General features: G+C 44.0%; 1 pseudogene; it reads left to right on the forward strand.

The window, feature by feature from the left end:
* Window positions 1-14,887: 14,887 nt before the first annotated feature.
* LOC129007476 (PRAME family member 5-like) lies at window positions 14,888-18,747 on the forward strand (annotated as a pseudogene).
* The last annotated feature ends 768 nt before the right edge of the window (window positions 18,748-19,515 follow it).

The raw sequence follows: 19,515 nt of genomic DNA on the forward strand, positions 1-19,515 counted from the left end.
TATGGTGAAATCCCATCTCAACTAATAATACAAAAGGCCAGGCACAGTGGCTCACACCTGTAATCCCAGCATTTTGGGAGGCCGAGGCAGGCAGATCTTGAGGTCAAGAGTTTGAGAGCAGCCTGATCAACATAGTGAAACCCCATTTCTACTAAAAATGCAAAAATATGCTGGGCATGGTGACACATGCCTGTGGTCCCAGCTACTCAGGAGGCTGAGGCAGGAGATTTGGAGAATCTCTTGAACTCAGGCGGCAGAGTTTGCAGTGAGCCAAGATTGCGCTACTGCGCTCCAGCCTGGGCGACAGAGGGAGACACTGTTTCCCCCCACAAAAAAAAGAAGTTACTGATATGGCTGAATTGGTCACATAGGTGAACATTTTAAGAGAGTTTTAGAACATAAAATATCCAGTTCTCAAAGAAAAGAATGCAAAGGATAATAAAGTGTTTGCAGCTAAAACAGCTGAAAGGATAAAAGCAAGGGGAGCTCCCCTTACTATTAAAACTCAAATTCAGTTTGTTGTAAACAAGGAAACCCTGCTCGAGTTGCCTGCCACCTTTGAAACTGTCAGGCCTTTAGAATGAAGACTCTACTCTTGCACCAGGTCTCTGTTGGACCAAACCCTTTTGGCTCAGACACTGTTCGCATTAGAGGACATTCTTTTTTTCTTCTTTTTTTTTTTTTTTTTTTGAGACGGGGTCTCACACTGTCACCCAGGCAAGGAGACTTTCCATGAACTATCTACTGATGATGATCAGACCTTCCACGACCCAGAACCTGGAGCTAATGATTTTTACAAACAAAAACAGAGGAAAACTGTCCTTGAGCCTCATTTGAAGGGATTCTATCAGGTGAGTTACATTTAAGTATTTCCATGGGAAATCCTCTTCTAGAGGTAGATGGTGTTAGGAAATCACTTTCCCAAGATGACAGAATAAGACACCCTGTGACTTGCTTTCACTGATGAAGACTTGCTTTTGGTTTGCATTAACACAAAAGGTTCCAATTTATACTTCTATTTTCATAGGAATCTTTCCTTCTTAAATCAAACATCCTCTAAGATCCTCTATTCAAAATGTAGCCATGTAGCCACTCTTTTTTTTTTTTTTTTTGAGATGGAGTTTCCCTCTGCTGCCTAGGCTGGAGTGCAGTGGCACCATCTTGGCTCACTGCAACCTCCATGTCCTTCGATAAAGCAATTCTCCCACCTCAAACAGCAGCTGGGATTACAGGCATATGTCACCACACCCAGCCTCGATTTTTCTTCACTTTAAACCTGAGTAATCTACAGTTGATTTTACGGAGAGAAAAATGCACTGAAAAAAGCACTGTGTTGTCTGATCAATGAAGTTTGGCCCCAGGAACTCATGGCATGAAAATGAAATCATGATGATCAGCTCCTCCTATTCTTTACTTCCCTCTGAGTGTGTGTTACCACCTTGCTTCTTTATGTGAGTGTTCAGAAAGTTGACACACAATACTAGGTGGACACACAGGGCCTGGATCATTCTAAGTGACCAGTGGGTGTCAGACTCTGAAGTTAAGCCCCTTCTTCTCAGGGGCCCTCACTTCAATCCAGATGCTGAGACCCTGCTCACTCTTAATGAGTGGATCCAGAACCCTCAATTTCTGACCATTACCTGTGCCAGGAAAGGATTTCACTGCAAAAGGTGTGGCCCCTGCCCTGGAAGGGAAGGCCCACACTGTGCATGAGCAGGAGCCTCAGGGCATTGCCAACTCATGTCTGCCCTCATGGTGGGTAGCGGCCCTTGCTGAATTAAACTAACTGTCACCAGTAAAGACATCATATTCCCTTTTATCTAAATATGAAAGTCATAGAGGCATATAACACTTGTAAAATATTACTTTCTTTTTTTTTTTAATGGAGTTTCACTCTTTTTGCCCAGGCTATAGAGTGCAATGGTGTGATCTTGGCTCACTGCAACCTCCACCTCTTGTGTTCACGTGATTCTCCTGTCTCCGCCTCCTGAGTAGCTGGGATTATAGACACGTACCACCATGCCCGGCTAATGCTGTATTTTTAGTAGAGATGTGGTTTCACCTTGTTGGCCAGGCTGGTCTTGAACTCCTGACCTCAGCTGATCCTCCTGCCTTGGCCTCCAAAGTGTTGAGATTATAGGCATGAGCCACCATGCTGGGACCATTCTATGGGTTTTGATAAATGGATAATGACACGTTTCCATCATTGTAGCATCATGCAGAGTAATTCCACTTCCCTAAAAAACCTCTCAGCTCTGCCTATTCATCCCACTGTACCCCAAACCCCTGCCAACCACTGGGCTTTCTGCTGTGCCCATGGTCTTGCCTTTTCCAGAATGTCTTACAGGATGTCATCTTTTCACATTGGCTTCCTTTAGCTTGTATCATAACATGCATTTAGGGATTCTCCATGTCACTTCAGGGCTTGATAATCTTCTATTGATTGGACGAATCACTGTTTTTATCTATTCACTATTGGAGGGCATCTTGGTTGCTTCTAAGTTTTGGCAATTATGAATAAAGCTGGCAAAAACATCTTTGGGCAGGTTTACTCATTTAGGTAAATATCAGCTAGGATGATTACTGGATAAAGCACTGTGGGTATTTCAGAATTTTTTTTCCTGGACAGTCTCATCTGCTAGACAGACATTGCCTCTTAAAGGTTAGGGACTAGGCTGGGAGCAGTGGCTCATGCCTGTAATCCCAGCACATTGGGAGACTGAGGCAGGAGGATTACCTGAGGTCAGGAGTTAGAGACCAGCCTGGTCAACATGGTGAAACCACGTTTTTTTTTTTTCTTTTTCTTTTCTTTTTTTTTTTTCTGAGACGGAGTCTTGCTCTGTCACCCAGGCTGGAGAGCAGTGGTGTGATGTCAGCTCACTGCAACCTCCACCTCCTGGGTTCAAGTGATTCTTCTGCCTCAGCCTCCCAAGTAGCTGAGATTACAGGCACATACCACCATGCCTGGGTAATTTTTGTATTTCTAGTAGAGATGGGGTGAGGCAGGAGAATCACTTGAACCTGGGAGGTGGAGGTTGCAGTGAGCCGAGATTATGCCATTGCACTCCAGCCTGGGTGACAAGAGTAAAACTCCATCTCAAAAAAGAAAAAAAAAAGGGTATGGACTCTGTCTCTGTCACCCTGTGGTCCTGCAGGTGAGCATGGAGCCTGATATGTGCTAGCAAATGCTGTTGACCACATGGCACATAGACCAATATCAGTTCACAGCCACTAATTTGTCAATTTGGGGACGTCAACATTAGCAGGCTACCAATTATGTAAATAAGTTGGATATGAAAGACAGAGCTGTGGTGATGCTGTGGTCACTCCCTGTGTATCGTGAAGTCCAGCAATCAGAAGAAGTACATGCGGGCAACTTCATTTGTTTCTCATACATCCCCTCTTCCCAGCAACTAATACAGACAGGGCTCTCAACATAAGACAATCCACTAATACAGACAACAAATGTCTCCTCTGAACTTTCCCTCCATCCCTACCCCCTCTCCAGATAGTTCAGTTTAGTGTGTCTTCTTCCAGACTCTTCCATGTCTTCCTAACCATCCTTATGTGCACATAGAGCTGTCTGGGATTTTTGTTTCTTGTTTTTATTTGTTTCTTGTTTTTATTTGTTTGTTTTTTCATTTTTTTTATTGAGACAGAATTTCACTCTTGCTGCCCTGGCTGGAGCGCAATGGTGAGATCTCGGCTCACTGCAACCTCCACCTCCTGGGTTCAAGCTATTCTCCCACGTCAGCATCCAGAGTAGCTGGAATTACAGGCATGTACCACCACTCGTGGCTAATTTCATATTTGTAGTAGAGCCACAGCACCTGGACGGATGATGTCTGGTTTTATCTTTCCTCATAGAAACAGTGTTTTACTGTCGTATTGATCATCTCAATTTTTCCCACTTAAGCGTAAATCTTAAAGATTTGTCCTCATTCTAATTAGCTGACATAGACTAGTTTATAAAATGAATAGTGCAAGCTTTAATCTTTGCCTGTTTATGTACATTTATTTTACCATTACAGACCATTGGTACTAAAAGTCATTGTAGACAGTAAAGTTTCTCTTTGGCTTCTCAAAGCTTTCCCTCTATTTATCCCATCTCTTTTGGATCATCAATTTTCTTGTCTCTGATAAATCATTTTCATCAGCTTATGACCAGGCCCTTCACAATCTTTCATTTTGAAAATGAAGCAAAAGGAAAAGAAAGAAAAACTGTGCTGGCTGTCATAGGAGTCTCTAGCTAACATTCATTTCTTCCCATTTCCAGTAGAATTTCTCCCAACTGTTCTGGGCTGGGCACAGTGACTCACCCCTGTAATATTAGTACTTTGTGAGGCCAAGGCAGGCAGATTCCTTGAGCTCAGGAGTTCAAGACCAGCCTGGGAAACATGGTGAAATCTGATCTCTACAAAAAATTTGCCAGTTGTGGTGGTGTACACCTGTAGTCCCAGGTACTTAGGGAGCTGAGGCTGGAGGATGGCTTGAACCCAGGAGGTCAAGGCTGCAGTGAGGCAAGATAGTGCCATGGCACTCCAGTCTGGGTGACAAAGTGAGAACCTCTCTCACAAAAAAAAAAAAAAAAAATTCTGCACATTCCAATCATGATGTCTTAGTCTCTCCTATATTCTCAGGATAATTTTCACTATATTCCAAATACACAGAAAAGTACACTGAGTAACACATAAAACACAAACTTACTCACACCCACCTTTAGTGTTAATGTTTTACCATATTTGTTTGAATTTCCCCAGATGAATCACCTTCCAGATGAGTCTTCCTCGGTGACCCTCCCTTATTCCTGGAGTCTCGTCTCTTACTTTCTGCCCAGACAAAACCACTTTCTTGAATTTGTTATATATTGACTGAGCATGGTGGCTCATGCTTGTAATCCCAGCACTTTGGGAGGCCGAGGTGGGAGGATCACTTGAAGTCAGGAGTTTGAGACACACCCGGCCAACATGGTGAAACCACATCTCTACTAAAAATACAAAAATCAAATTACATGCCTGTAATCCCAGCTACTCGGGAGACTGAGACAGGAGAATCGCTTGAATCCAGGAGACGGAGGTGGCAGTGAGCCGAGATCCCGCCACTGCATACCAACCTGGGCAACCGAGTGAGACTCTGTCTCAAAAAAATCAATAAATAAATTCTAACCAGAGACCTCACTCCCTCAAATCTCTAGGCTCAGATAATTTCCAGGTGATTTTTTTCCACACTCCCAGTTATTTTTGTTTGTTTGTTTTTGTTTTTCTTTTGAGACAGAGTCTTGCTCTGTCGCCCACGTTAAAATGCAATGGCACAATCTCTGCTCACTGCAACCTCCGCCTCCCAGACCCAAGTGATTCTCCTGCCTCAGTCTCCTGAGTAGCTGAGATTACAAGCACCCACCACCACTCGCGGTTAATTTTTGCATTTTTACTACAGAAGGGGTTTCACCATGTTGACTAGGCTGGTCTCAAATTCCTGACCTGAAATGATCAGCCCGCCTCAGTCTCTCAAAATGCCGGTATTACAGGCGTGAGCCACTTTACCCAGCCGGTATTTTCTGTCTTATATAAGATGTTCCAGAAAGAAAGGCAAATGTGGAAAGCTGTATAATTCATTTCATGAGAGAGCTGTAACCTATATTTTAAAAATGAATAAGGATATTAGAAGGAAATTAAATTTAAAACTTATTTGATGAAAGTTTTATTTTATTTTATTTATTTTTTTTTTTTGGAGACAGAGTCTCACTCTGTCACCCAGGCTGGAGTGCAGTGGCACAATCTCGGCTCACTGCAACCTCTGCATCCCAGATTCAAGGGATTCTCCTGCTTCAGCCTCCCGAGTCGCTGGGAATACAGGCACACGCCACCACATCCAGCTAATTTTTGTATTTTTAGTAGAGGCAGAGTTTCTTCATGTTGGCCAGGCTAGTCTCCAACTCCTGACCTCAGGTGGTCCGCCCGCCTCGGCCTCCCTAAGTGCTAGGATTAAAGGCATGAGCCACTGTGCCTGGCCAGCAAAAGTTCTTAATAAAATACCAGCTCCCTAAATGCAACAGTGCATTAGAAAGTCATATATAATGGCCATTCTGGGAATGCCAGACAATCACAGAAAAAATCTAATTGTAATTCACCACACTGGCAAACTTATCGGGGCAAAGCAATGTTCCTACAAAATGCAGAAAAGAATTGCATAAAAATTGGCTAGGCACAGTGACTCACACCTGTAAACCCAGCACTTTGGGAGACCGAGGCGAGTGGATCGCCTGAGGTCAGGAATTTGAGACCAGCCTGACCAACCTGGTGAAACCTCATCTCTACTAAAAATACAAAAAAAATTAGCTGGGCGTTGTGGTGCCTGCCTGTAATCCCAGCTACTCGGGAGGCTGTGGCAGGAAAATCGCTTGAATCTCGGAGACTGAGATTGCAATGAGCCAGGATCATGCCACTGCACTCCAGCCTGGACAACAAGAGTGAGACTCTGTCTCAAAAAAAAAACAAAAAAAAAAAACAAAGAATTGCAGAAAAATCAAATTAATTTTATCATAACATATTTTGGAAAATGAAATGTTATATGTTAAAAAACTTGCATTAAACATCAGATGTAATGGATAAACATTAACTCCCTTCCTACTGAGATATGAAACAAGGTAAGACCCTCAGCAACTTAGGATTTACAGGCACTTAGGTATTTTGTTCAGTAGTAAAGACTCCAGATCCATGTTGATTAATTTAAGTTCAAAACTGTCTCAGTGGCCAATGGCTGTGTGATCTTATCCAACTTTCTTAACCTCTCTGTGTTTTAGCTCACTCACCCATTAAATGGGATAATCACAATATTGACTTCACAGAGTACTATCAGTTAATTTATTTCAGTACTTCAAGCTGTATTTGACATAGGGCAAGCAATAATACTTTTATTGTTATTATACTTGAAAAATAAATTAGTTAAAAACTTAGGTAAGAAACCAAGGTCTATAGTTTAGGTGATTATAAGACTTCGTACACCCTTGTTGTTCTGAAAATCTCAATTATAACAAGGCTGGGCAAGGTGGCTCATGCCCATAATCCCAGCATTTTGGGAGGCCGAGGCGGGTGAATCACCTGAGGTCAGGAGTTCAAGACCAGCCTGGCTAAGATGGTAAAACCCTATCTCTACTAAAAATACAAAAAGTAGCTGGGCATGGTGGCAGGCACCTGTAATCCCAGGTACTTGGGAGGCTAAGACAGGAAAATTAATTGAACCTGGGAGGTGGAGGTTGCAATGAGTAGAGATAGCACCATTGCACTCCAGCAGCCTGGTGACAGAGCAAGACTCCATCTCCACAAAATTATTAACAATAATAATTATAACAGACTGTCCATTCACTCTCCAAAGTGTCCGGGACTGGACAATTAATTATGAGGCCCTCTTGTGTAGCATCATACACTATAACACATATGTGGATTAAAATAAATACACATATAAAATGCAAGTATTTATTCTATATACTTTCCATATACTTATATTCTATGAGGTCACATGTAAATTCAAGGCTAGGTCAAAGAGTAGAATGGCTGTCTATGGAAAGGAGAGTAGAAGTGAATCATGGTAATAAAAGGAAATAGATATAGATATAGATATGAATAGATAGACATACACACATATAATTGCAAGAAAGGGGAATGTCATGGACCAATGATGCCAGTGAGCCCTGTAAATAGGCTACAGTTCTTGTGATTGTGTGTCCGTTTGCAGGATGGGTTATAGCTTCCTTTTTTAGAAAGGCTGATGCCACAGTCATAGTGAATAAATGATTATAAAATGTGTTTCCTTTCTGGGGCATCTCTGGAGAAGTCTCCAATGGTAGGAGAACTCAATTTGCTGGGCAGGTTATCACACAGATAAGATTTTACAGATCCAATGACACTACCATTAACTTCATTATCCTTGGTATTCTACAAAGGTTGAGTGAACAAATGGTATCTTGAAACTAAAATTAACTAAACTAACAAAGAAGACTGGATTACTTTTTTTTTTTTTTAAGACGGAGTCTCTGTTGCCCAGACAGGATTACAGTGGTGCTATCTGGGCTCACTGAAACCCCTGCCTCCTGGGTTCAAATGATTCTCCTGCCTCAGCCTCTCAAGAAGCTGGGCTTACAGGTGCCCACCACCATGCCCAGCTAATTTTTGTATTTTTAGTAGAGACAGGGTTTCACCACATTGGCCAGGCTGGCCTCGGACTCCTGACCATGTGATCCACCCGCCTCGGGCTCCCAAAGTGCTGCGATTACAGGTGTGAGCCACCACACCCGGCCCAATTTTTGTATTATTAGTAGAGATGAGGTTTCACCACATTGGCCAGACTGATCCCAAACCCCTGACCTCGCGATCCCCATGACTTGGACTCCCAATGTGCTGGGATTACAGGTGTGAGACAACACGCCCTCCTAAACTTTTTTCTTTTTCTCAAAAGATGGTGTCACAGTATTGGCTTCTATGCACTTAGGAGAGCGAGCCCATCACTCAGTAACAATATGACTCAGTACTGCAGTACCTTGATGCAGTATTTCAAAGACTATTTCCAGTAGTGGAAGGAGGCTTCCAGTGATGCTTAATTAAATGTCTTGGCACTGAGAAGAAGTTATAGGTGCAAATGGGTGGCCAACGACTACTGTTGACTTCATTACTGGTACTTGATCTCTACACATAGAAAATATTAGTGGAAATGGGTCTAATCTAGGTAGTGTCCCAGACTCCCCCTAGAATCAAACTCTTGGGTTTGAAACACACTGTGAAGATTGGAATGCTATAGGTATTGTCATAGACATAGAATCTGAACATGAACATGTTATACCCTCTGAAATATAATCAGAGACATTACTGAAACTGAACATTGGTTTATTGGAAGCTAGAGGCAAATAAAATGCCTCTATAGCACTAGAACTATGAAATAAATAATAGTTTCATTTATTGGATGCATCAATACTCGGGGCATGTTTGGAAAGGAACATATTCCTTAATTTGTTGTTGTTGTTGTTGTTTTGAGATGGAGTCTCACTGTGTTGCTCAGGCTAAAGTACAGTGGCCAATCTCAGCTCACTGCAACCTCAGCCTCCTGGGTTCAGGCAATTCTCCTGCCTTAGCCTCCTGAGTAGCTGGAATTACAGGAGCACACCACCACACCCAGCTAATTTTTGTATTTTTAGTAGAGATGGGGTTTCACCCTGTTGGCCAGTATGGTCTCCATCTCCTAATCTGATGATCCACCTGCGTGGCCTCCTAAAGTGCTGGGATTACAGGCATGAGTCACTGCACCAGGCCCCTATTCATTCTTCAATGGAGATGGCATGCGATGATTACTTTAAAAAATTCATAGGAATACTTTTTCATCCCACCCCAATCCAAACCATTACCATGCAACCTGGTATCAATGGAAGTTAAGGTTGTTGAGGCAGAAATAATTAATAAAGCTTTATTGGAAGCTAAATGTGAGGATCGAACTGAAAGACACACACAAACAAAGTGGGTGTGTCCCAAAGTCTCTTACAAGTTGGAATGCTTTTGTGGGAAAGGTTAAAAGAAGGGAATGGGACTCCTCCTATCAGTTTTTGTTTCTCTGTTTGTTTTGTTTTTGTTTTATCTACCTGGCAAGGCTCAAATAGAGTTGTTTTTTGAATTTGTTTTGTCCATTGGAAGGTACAATACAGAGGCTACAATCATTGGCTTTAGATGACAACATAACAGGCTAGAACATTTTCCTAGCAAGACAACCAGCAAATCTTCATGATCAGAATCAAATCAGTGTCTTTCTCACCATCTGTAGGTGAAGCCTTCATCACTACTTGAAGAGTTTGAGGCACTCATGAACTCACCATCAGATTATTTACTCAGGGACAGGATGTAAGCCAATCCTAAGACCTTCCACAAGTGGTTAATTTGGAAGCCTACCCAATGTGACCAGCAGGTTTTCACTGGCAGTATACAGTTGCAGATATGACAAAGAATAACCATAACCTTCATATCACCCCCAGCTGGTGAGGAATGGGATCCTTTTGACATTTTCCCTCCAAAAAACCAAGTTACTCATCTTGTGTGGCAACAAAATATATGGTCTGCTTAACAGAGAAAGAGACTCTGTAAAAAAAAAAAAAAGATTTTTATTATGAAATGAGCAAAGCAATGGGAATACATGTGAGATTATCCAGGGAGGTAAAGGAAGACAAAGGTTTTGAAAGGAAAAATAAGAAGGATTACATAAATTGTTTTGAAAGACTCAACCTTGGTCATAAGGATGGAAATCAAGGGAGCATCAGTGCAATGTTGGAAAGATTCCTCCTCCGTCCACTCAATAACCCCCAACATGTTTACCAAGTCTTGCTTCTCTCCCAGGATCCCATTAGAACACCCAGCTCAACCCTGCCCAACCCCAACCCTCACTTCCATTTATAATTTTGACATGACTTTATTACAGGACTATCAGGTTCCTATGCCTGCTGCACAGTAGCTTACCAATACTCTGAGACAGCAGGGTATGCAACAGAGAGTTTAATGATCACATGGTGGCTGAATGAGAAGCTGGGAGGAGATCCTCAAATTCATCTCCCCAAGAACTACTCAAGGTTTTCAAGGCATCATGGATAGTAAGGGGCTGCAAAGTTGGTGTATTTTGGTGGTGGCAAGAGGTATGATGTCATCAGGATGTCAAAACTGCATTATTTGTTGAGTTGGCACCTTGCAGGTCCCCTCAGATCAGCTGGCATCAGTAGTTTCACTGATATGCAGAACCTGAATGAACATCTCAAATGAAAAATTAATGTATTACAATGCTTAAATTGTTGTCCGCAAGGCAGTTATGGAGAACTGTATTCTAAGGTATACATGATTTTGGGACACTAGGCTGCCAGCAACCATGAGGAACAGGTTAGAGAGAAAGCTGACCTCATGATGAATGCTGAATGTGCTACAAACTTGTTTTTTTTTTTTTTTTTTTTTTAGTTCTCCTCTTCCCTTCTTCATTGATTAAATTTATAAAGTTTAGAGGTATGGTTTCAATTTCTTCCAGAGAAGCCTTGTCCTAAGCCCTGAGACCATTCACACCCTCAGGGGCACCTCTCTTCCACCAGCATGAGTGAATAAATTGCTACATTAGGTGATATAAAAACCACAAGGCCATGCGATACATGGAGTTTTTTTCTGATTTTGTAAGAACGACTCCTCTGCTTTTATAAAGCTATTTTAACTATAAAACATTTTTATAATTTTGATGTGGCCTAAAGATCTCCCAACAACACTAGTTTCAGATTGTATTTTTTTCTGTCTAATGTCCGGAACAGATCAAACACTTCCCTGCCTCAAACTCAGGAAATGCAGGTCACATATTAGTAAAATTCCATCAGTGTTCGTGGAGTTCATGAATGAATGAATTTTTTTTTCCATAGAGTCTCCCTCTGTCTCCCAAACTGGAGTGGAATGGTGCAATCTTGGCTCACTGCAACCATTGCCTCCTGGGTTCAAGCAATTCTCTAACCTCAGCCTCCTGAGTAGCTGGATTACAGGCACCTGCCATCATCCCAAGCTAATTTTTGCATTTTTGAGGAGATGGGATTTCACCATGTTGGCCTCGCTGGTCTTGAACACCTGACCTCAGGTGATTCACCCAACTTGGCCTCCCAAATTGCTGGGATTACAGGCATGAGCTGCCTCACCGAGCCTTGAATGAATGAATTCTTGACTTCCACCCTCTCCCTAACACTGTCAATTTCATGATTCACGAATTTAGCATGGATATCTGATATGAATGGATATCTGACACAATCCATTCATCTGCGGAGAGCACAAAACCCAATCAGGATTAACTGGGCAGAGCTTCAGATATCCAATCAGATATCACTTGTTGATTGGAAGCTAGCAGTGGACACTTGGAGGGATGTGGAAGGGAGTTGTGATTAGAAAGGTAAATAAAATCTTCTAAAGACCCACAGAAGATACCCAAAATCTTCAAGCCTGGAGTTCCTGCTTTGTTCTTCCTGTGGTCTGAGCTCCCTGCAATCTGAGTCCAGATCTGGTAAGTCACTAATTTCTGTAAGGACACTCCCATGTGACATACAGTCAGCCGGTCTGGGATGGTGACAGTGCACCCTAAGATGGCATAGAGTTATATCCTGTTTTTTTTTTTTTTTTTTCTCATATGAACAACTTGAAGTTTTGAATTTTTTCCTCTAAATGCAGTTTTGTCTTTATTTCAAAAATTGGATTGTCCTTTGGTTTCTGTTATTTTATAATTCTTGATGGGAGCAGTGACTCATGCCTATAACCCCAACACTTTGGGAGGCCAAGGTGGGAGGATCATTTCAGCCCAGGGGTTTGAGACCAACCTGGGCAACATGGCAAAAATGCATCTCAACCAAATATTCTTGTTTTTCAAGGGAGATGGAGTCTTGCTCTGTTACCAACGCTGGAGTGCAGTGACATGATCTTGACTTATTGTCACTTCTGCCTCCCAGGCTCAAGCAATTCTCATGCCTCAGCCTCCTGGGTAGCTGGTATTACATCCATCTGCCACCATGCCTGGCTAATTTTTGTATTTTTAGTAGAGGTGGGGCATCACCATGCTGGCCAGTTTAGTCTTGAACTTCTGAACTCAGGAGATCCACCTGCCTTGGCCTCCCAAAGTGCTGGAATTACAGCTCTGAGCCAAAGATGGTCGGGTTCTCCAAAAATGTTTTTTTAAAATTAGCCAGGCATGGTGGCATGCATCTGAATTCCCAGTTATTTGGGTGGCTAAGGTGGGAGAATTACTTGAGCCTGGAAGATTGAGGCTGCAGTGAGCCATGCTCACACCATTGCTGTACTCCAGCCTGGGCAACAGAGTAAGACCCTGATAAAAAAAAAATCTTAACCAAAGAGGATTTTTGACCTTAATCTTAAACGAATCACATCCTCACTGTAACTCTTCCACTTGAATGGAGACATGGGTGTGGGTGTGCATGCCTCTAATCCCAGCTACGTGGAAGGCTGAAGCATGAGAATCACTTGAACCTGGGAAGTGGAGGTTACAGTGATCCCAGATGGTGCCACTGCACTCCAGCCTGGGCATCAGCTCCCCCTACTCCAAAGACAATTAAATTATACCACCCAGGTGATCACTGGATACATGAAGATTTCTACTGGGTTTTCTTAGGGACTGTCATGTCTGTCTTTGTAAAACTGTTTTAACTCTGAAATATTTTGATAAATTTGATGTGGCCAAGGATCCCTCAACAAAGATTCTTCCAAGTTTTTTTGTTTCTGTCTAATGTCAGGAAGAGATTCAACCCTTCCCCATCTCAACTCAGGACTATGAAAGGCACATATCAGTAAAGCTCCATGTTTGTGGAGTGAATCAGTGAATGAGTCCTGGACTTTCACCCTATCCCTAAATCTTTCACTTTGATGGATGAATATCTAATTCAATCAGTTAACCTCAGGATTAACTGGGTGGGGCTTAAGAAGTCTAATCAAATGTAGTTCTCTCTCTTTTTTTTTTTTTTTTTTGAATCTAGCCTATTTGCCAGGCTAGAGTGCAGTGGTATAATGTCAGCTCACTGCAACTTCTGCCTCCTGGGTTCAAGTGATCCTCCTGCCTCAGCCTCCCTAGTAGCTTGGACTACAGGCACATACCACTGCACCGGGCTAATCTTTGTAATTTTAGTAGAGGTAGGGTTTTACCATGTTCGCCAGGCTGGTCTTGAAGTCCTGACCTCAGATGATCCACCTTCCTTGGCCTCCCAAAGTGCTGGGATTACAGGTGTGAGTCACTGCACACAGCCAAAGTGGTTCATTTTCAATATGTGTAAAAGGTGTGTATTGGAAACATCTGTCTTGTGAATGATGAATAACAATGTTACATAGCTTTCAAAGCTTCTCACTGAAATTTTCAATAATGAGACTGGGGTGGAGGCTCCTGCGTGGAATCCCAGCACTTTGGGAAGCCAAGGCAGGTGGATTGTTTCAGTCTAGGAGTTCAAGACCAGCCTGGACAACATAGTGAAACCCACTGTCTTTACAAAAAGTCAGAAAATAAAAGATTAGTTGGGCATGGTGATGCCTGTCCGTGGTCCCAGCTACTCGGGAGGCTGAGGTGGAAGAATCCTTTGAGCCTGGGAGGTCAAAGCTGCACTGAGCAGAGATCACAGCACTGCACTCCAGCCTGGGTGACAGAGCAAGATGCTGTCAGAAAGAAAGAGAGAGAGAGGAAGAAAGAAAGAAAGAAGGGAGGGGGGGACGGAGGGAGGGAAGGAAGGAAGGAAAGAAAGAAAGAATGAAAGAAAGAAAGAGAAGGAAAAAAGGAAGGAAGGAAGGAGAGAAAGAAACAGAATGAAAGGAAGAAGAGAGGGAAAAAAGAAAGAAGGGAAGGAGAGAGGGAAAGAAGGAAAGAAGAAAGAGACAAAGAGAAAGAGAAAGAAAGCTTAAATAATGAAAAGAAGACAAATGGAATCTGTTCTAGGGAGGCCCCATGAGTGTTCCCAGCCAGCTTATTTGTAGGAACTGAAAATGTAGGCGTGTAGGCTTGTGACACTCCCATTCCCATTGTTTTAAAACCTTGAGTAAGTAGAAATTTCCCCAAAGATGGGAGGGATTAGCTTTCAGGTTCCCCCATATTCACTACTCACTAGATGGAGCACTGGATAGAAAGGAAGGGCTAGTGGTGGTCCTGCCTTCTCACTGCTTGGTAGATCCTTATGCTGATGCAGCAGAGGCAGAAGCCTGGCTTTGTGGACACTGAGTACAGAGTAGAATTGGAGTAAATTGAGGACTCTTTCCCCACTGCCAGAGCAGTGACTTTGGCCATAGGAGAAGATGAAATTGCATGGGCTTGGCCTGAGAGTGATGCCTTTTCTCTGGATTTGTCCTGTGGAAATTTTCCTTGCAGACTCATGAAGGTGAGCATCCAGACTCCATCCAGACTTCTGGAGCTGGCGGGGCAGAGCCTGTTGAGGGACCAGGCCTTGACCATCTCTACCCTGGAGGAGCTGCCCATGGAACTTTTACCCCCACTGTTCATGGAAGCCTTCAGCAGGAGACACTGTGAGGCCCTGAAGCTGATGGTGCAGGCCTGGCCCTTCCGCCGCCTCCCTCTGAGGCCTCTGATAAAGATGGCTTGTCTGGAGATCTTCCAAGCTGTGCTCGATGGGCTCGATGCACTGCTTACCCACGGGGATTGTCTCAGGTGAGGTGGGCCAGGTGGGCTGGTGGGGATGGCCCAGGTGTCCAGAGAAGGAACAGCTGGGTCATGAGGAGTAGGGAGGCCCAAGAGGGGATGACACTGGTGAGAAAGCTCAGAAAGGCCTCGGCCATTCCCCAGCTCCTCAGGGAAAGGACTGCTCACCACCCAGGGTCGATGGAGGTAACAGAGACCTCCCGTCTATTGGCACTGAAAGGCGCCATGAAAAGTGAGAACTGGGCCGGGCACAGTGGCTCACAACGTAATCTCAGCCCTTTGGAAGGCCGAGGTCAAGAGTTTCAGACCAGCCTGTCCAAAATGGCAAACCCCGACTCTACTAAAAATACAAAAATTAGCTGGGCAAGGTCGTGAGCTCCTGTAATCCCAGACACTTGTGAAGTTGATTCAGGAGAATCATTTGAACCCGGGAGGTGGAGGTTGCAGTGAACCGAGATCACATCACTGCACTCCAGCTGGGGAGACAGGGGGAAACTTTGTCTCAAATAAAAAAGTGGAACTGGGCAGCATCCAAGGGGAAAACAGGACGGAGAATAGTCAGAGAGAGGGAGAAGAAGCAGCGAGGGGAGCAGCTGCTATCCATGATGTGGAGTTTAAGTTCAGAAGTGAGTCCTTGAATTCTCAGCCTCACCTCTATTTTCCCACAGGAGGTGGAAAATTCAAGTGCTGGATTTACAGGATATCAGTGAGAACTTCTGGATGGTTTGGTCTGAAGCCATGGCCCATGGGTGCTCCCCAAATGCCATGAGGAACAGAAAACCAGTGCCAGACTGTCCAAGGATGAGAGGACAGCAACCCTTGACTCTTTTCATAGACTTTTGGCTCAAGAACAGGACTCTGGATGAATACCACACCTGCCTCCTTCTGTGGGTCAAGCCGAGGAAAGATTCACTACACCTGTGCTGTAAGACGCTGAAAATTTTGGGAATGCCTTTCCACAATATCAGAAACATCCTGAAAACGGTGAACCTAGACTGTATCCAGGAGGTGGAAGTGGATTGCAATTGGATACTGCCCATGCTGACACAGTTATCCCATACATGGGCCAGATGAGGAATCTTCAGAAGCTCTATCTCTCCCATATGGATGTCTCTCGCTACGTTTCCCCAAAACAGAAAGAGTTTTTTACACAGTTCACCATTCAGTTCCTCAACCTGCGCTGCCTCCAAAAGCTTTACATGAACTCTGTTTCTTTCCTTGAAGGCCACCTGGACCAGCTGCTCAGGTGAGGGAGGGTGGTGAGCTTTCTCTGCAGACCACAGCAGAGCCTGTTACAGTAAATGCTAGTGGACACCTACTGTGAGCCAGCCTATGAGGATGTAACAGTGAAGAGGACACTAGAAAGTCCATGCATTTTCCTGTTGGCAGCTCTGTCCTGAAATGAGTATCATGCAACTATCCCAATAGAGGCAGATGCATCAGCTGGGGTAGATGCTATAGAGAGGCTGCCATGCTAGGAAGCTAGCTACTGGAGGGTTCAGATCTAGTGAGGGTGCCTTTGGGAATTCTTCCTGAGGATCTATGTCTAAGTTAAGATGATGAAAACTAGTCCAGGGGTGGGGGCTCATGCCTGTAATTCTAACAGTTTGGGAGTCTGAGGCAAGAGGATAACTTGAGCCTAGGAGTTTAACACCAGTCTGGATAACATAGCAAGACCCCTTTCAGAAATGAATAAATGAAAAATAAAAACAAACAAGATAATTTTTTTTTCTTGGAGAAGTAGTTTCACTTTTATTATCCAGGCTAGAGTGCAGTTGCACCATCTCAGCTCACTGCAACCTCCGCCTACCGGGTTCAAGTGATTCTCCTGCCTCAGCCTCCCGAGTACCTGAGATTACAAGTGTGGGCCAAAACACCTGTTTAATTTTTATATTTTAAGTAGAGACAGGGTTTCAACATGTTGGCAAGGCTATTCTTCAACTCCTGACCTCAGGTGATCAACCTGCCTTGACCTCCCAAAGTGCTGGGATTATAGGCGTGAGCCACCATGGCCAGCCAACAAGCTAATTTTTCAGAAGATGATGGGAAGTAGGGAAATTAAGTGGGCACTGAAGAGGGAAATGCTCAGCAAACCTGCACATTTCAGAATACCAGCTTTGTGCCCCACAGCTTGGTGAACACAAATGATCCCATCTCTACTTCCCTGTCATAATAGGTTGTTTTGAGCTCCAGATAAATTAATTACATAAGAAATGCATGACTCTGAAAGACAGGGTCAGGCAGCAGGCACAAAGAATGGTGAAACTGATAGACGGTTTGCTGATGATACAGGCGTGTCAGAGACTCCTGCAGCCCACCCACACCAGCTGAGGTTGCAGGATCCTGCCTGGGTTTGTCCCTTCTGCCTGCATCTCCAGTGGGCTTGTGTGGCCCAGAGATGTGGTTTTCTGCCTGACAGATGAGGAAAGGGAGCTTCAGGGATTCTGTGAACTAGATCCATTCCTATAAATGATGGTGAAAAGACAGGCTCAAATGGATGTATATATATATATATACATATATATATATATTTTTTTTTTTTGATACAGAGTCTTGCTCTGTCATCCAGGCTAGAGTGCAGTGGTGTGATCTCTGCTCACTGAAACCTCCACCTCCTGGGTTCAAGCGATTCTCCTGCCTCAGCCTCCCAAGTAGCTGGAATTGCAGGCACCTGCCATCACACCTGGCTAATTTTTGCATTTTTAGTACAGATGGTGTTGTGGCATGGTTGCCAGGCTGGTCTCAAATTCCTGACCTCAAGTAATCTGCCAGTCTAAGCCTCCCAAAGTTCTGGGATTACAGGTATGAGTTACTGCACCAGGCCTAAAATGGAATTGACCTCAGTGGCAAAGCTCTTCATCATGCGGCATCCTAAGTGTTGACCATCAATCAGAATGCCCCTGGGCTTGGGCAAAATGGTCTTGGTCCTTCACCTTGACATTCCCCACCACCCTCAACTCACCCCTAAAATTCTCCAGAACTAACTTCTTGCTCTCTCTCTCCAGCTGTCTGAAGACCCCGTTAAAGATCCTAGCAATAACTAACTGTGTGCTTTTGGAATCAGACTTGAGACATCTGTCCCAGTGCCCGAGCATCAGTCAACTAAAGACCCTGGACCTGAGTGGCATCAGACTGGCCAATTTCAGTCTTGTGTCTCTCCAAGTTCTGCTAGAAAAACTTGCAGCCACCCTTGAGTACCTGGACTTAGATGACTGTGGCATCGTAGACTCCCAATTCAACGCCATCCTGCCTACCCTGAGCCGCTGCTTTGAGCTCACCACCTTCAGCTTCTGTGGAAATCCCATCTCCATGGCCACCCTGGAGAACCTGCTGTGCCACACAATCAGACTCAACAACTTATGCCTGGAGCTGTATCCTGCCCCACGGGAGAGTTATGGTGCTGATGGTACTGTCTGCCGGAGCAGATTTTCCCAAATTAGGGCTGAGCTGATGGGGAGAGTGAGGGACTTAAGGCATCCCAAGAGGATCTTGTTCTGTACTGACTGCTGCCCTGACTGTGGCAACAGGTCATTTTATGGCCTGGAGGCAGATCAATGCTGCTGTTGAATACCTGCCTATTTAGGCGGATATATCAAATGCTTCCTTCTGGACACATGGAAACTAAAACCTCGGTCTCAGGTACATCCTAAAGGGAACACAGAAACCACCATTTCAGACACCATCTCTGAAAGTGGGAAAGGAAAGGTGATCAAGCAGGGGCCAGACTTGGGGGAAATGTTTACATGGATTCAATGGTACTTTGGGGACCTGTGTCCCGTAGAGTTGAACATGGGAATGTGAATGTTTAGAGTGGAATTCAGGCTTGAGAATACATGAGGGAGTTCCCCTTGCATGGATGGTTGTAAAGAAGCAGTCAGAAATATAGGGAAACTGAATGGAAACTGTCTGGTGCCCTCTATTATCAAGTAACCTGTTTTCCAGTTTAAGCCTCAGGAATCTTCAGTTATTGAATAAAAAAAAAAAAAAAGGCATTCAGTTGTCCAATCAGTAAGATGCAGCCCCAGAAAGCTAAGGCATTTCAATGAAATTTGGTTATTTTAATCAATTTCCTCCCATTCTTTTTTTCGAGACAGAGTTTCACTCTTGTTGCCCAGGCTGTAATGTGGAGTGCATTGGTGACATCTCTGCTCACTGCAACCTCCATCTCCAAGGTTTAAGAGATTCTCCTGCCTCAGCCTCCCAATTAGCTGGGATTACAGGCATGTGCCACCATGCCCAGCTAATTATAGTATTTTTAGTTGAGACAGGGTTTCAGCACTATGTTGGTCAGGCTGGTCTGAAACTCCTGACCTCAGGTAATCCACCCAACTCAGC

The sequence above is a fragment of the Pongo pygmaeus genome, chromosome 1 (genome assembly GCF_028885625.2).
Source record: "Pongo pygmaeus isolate AG05252 chromosome 1, NHGRI_mPonPyg2-v2.0_pri, whole genome shotgun sequence".
Lineage (NCBI taxonomy): Eukaryota > Metazoa > Chordata > Mammalia > Primates > Hominidae > Pongo > Pongo pygmaeus.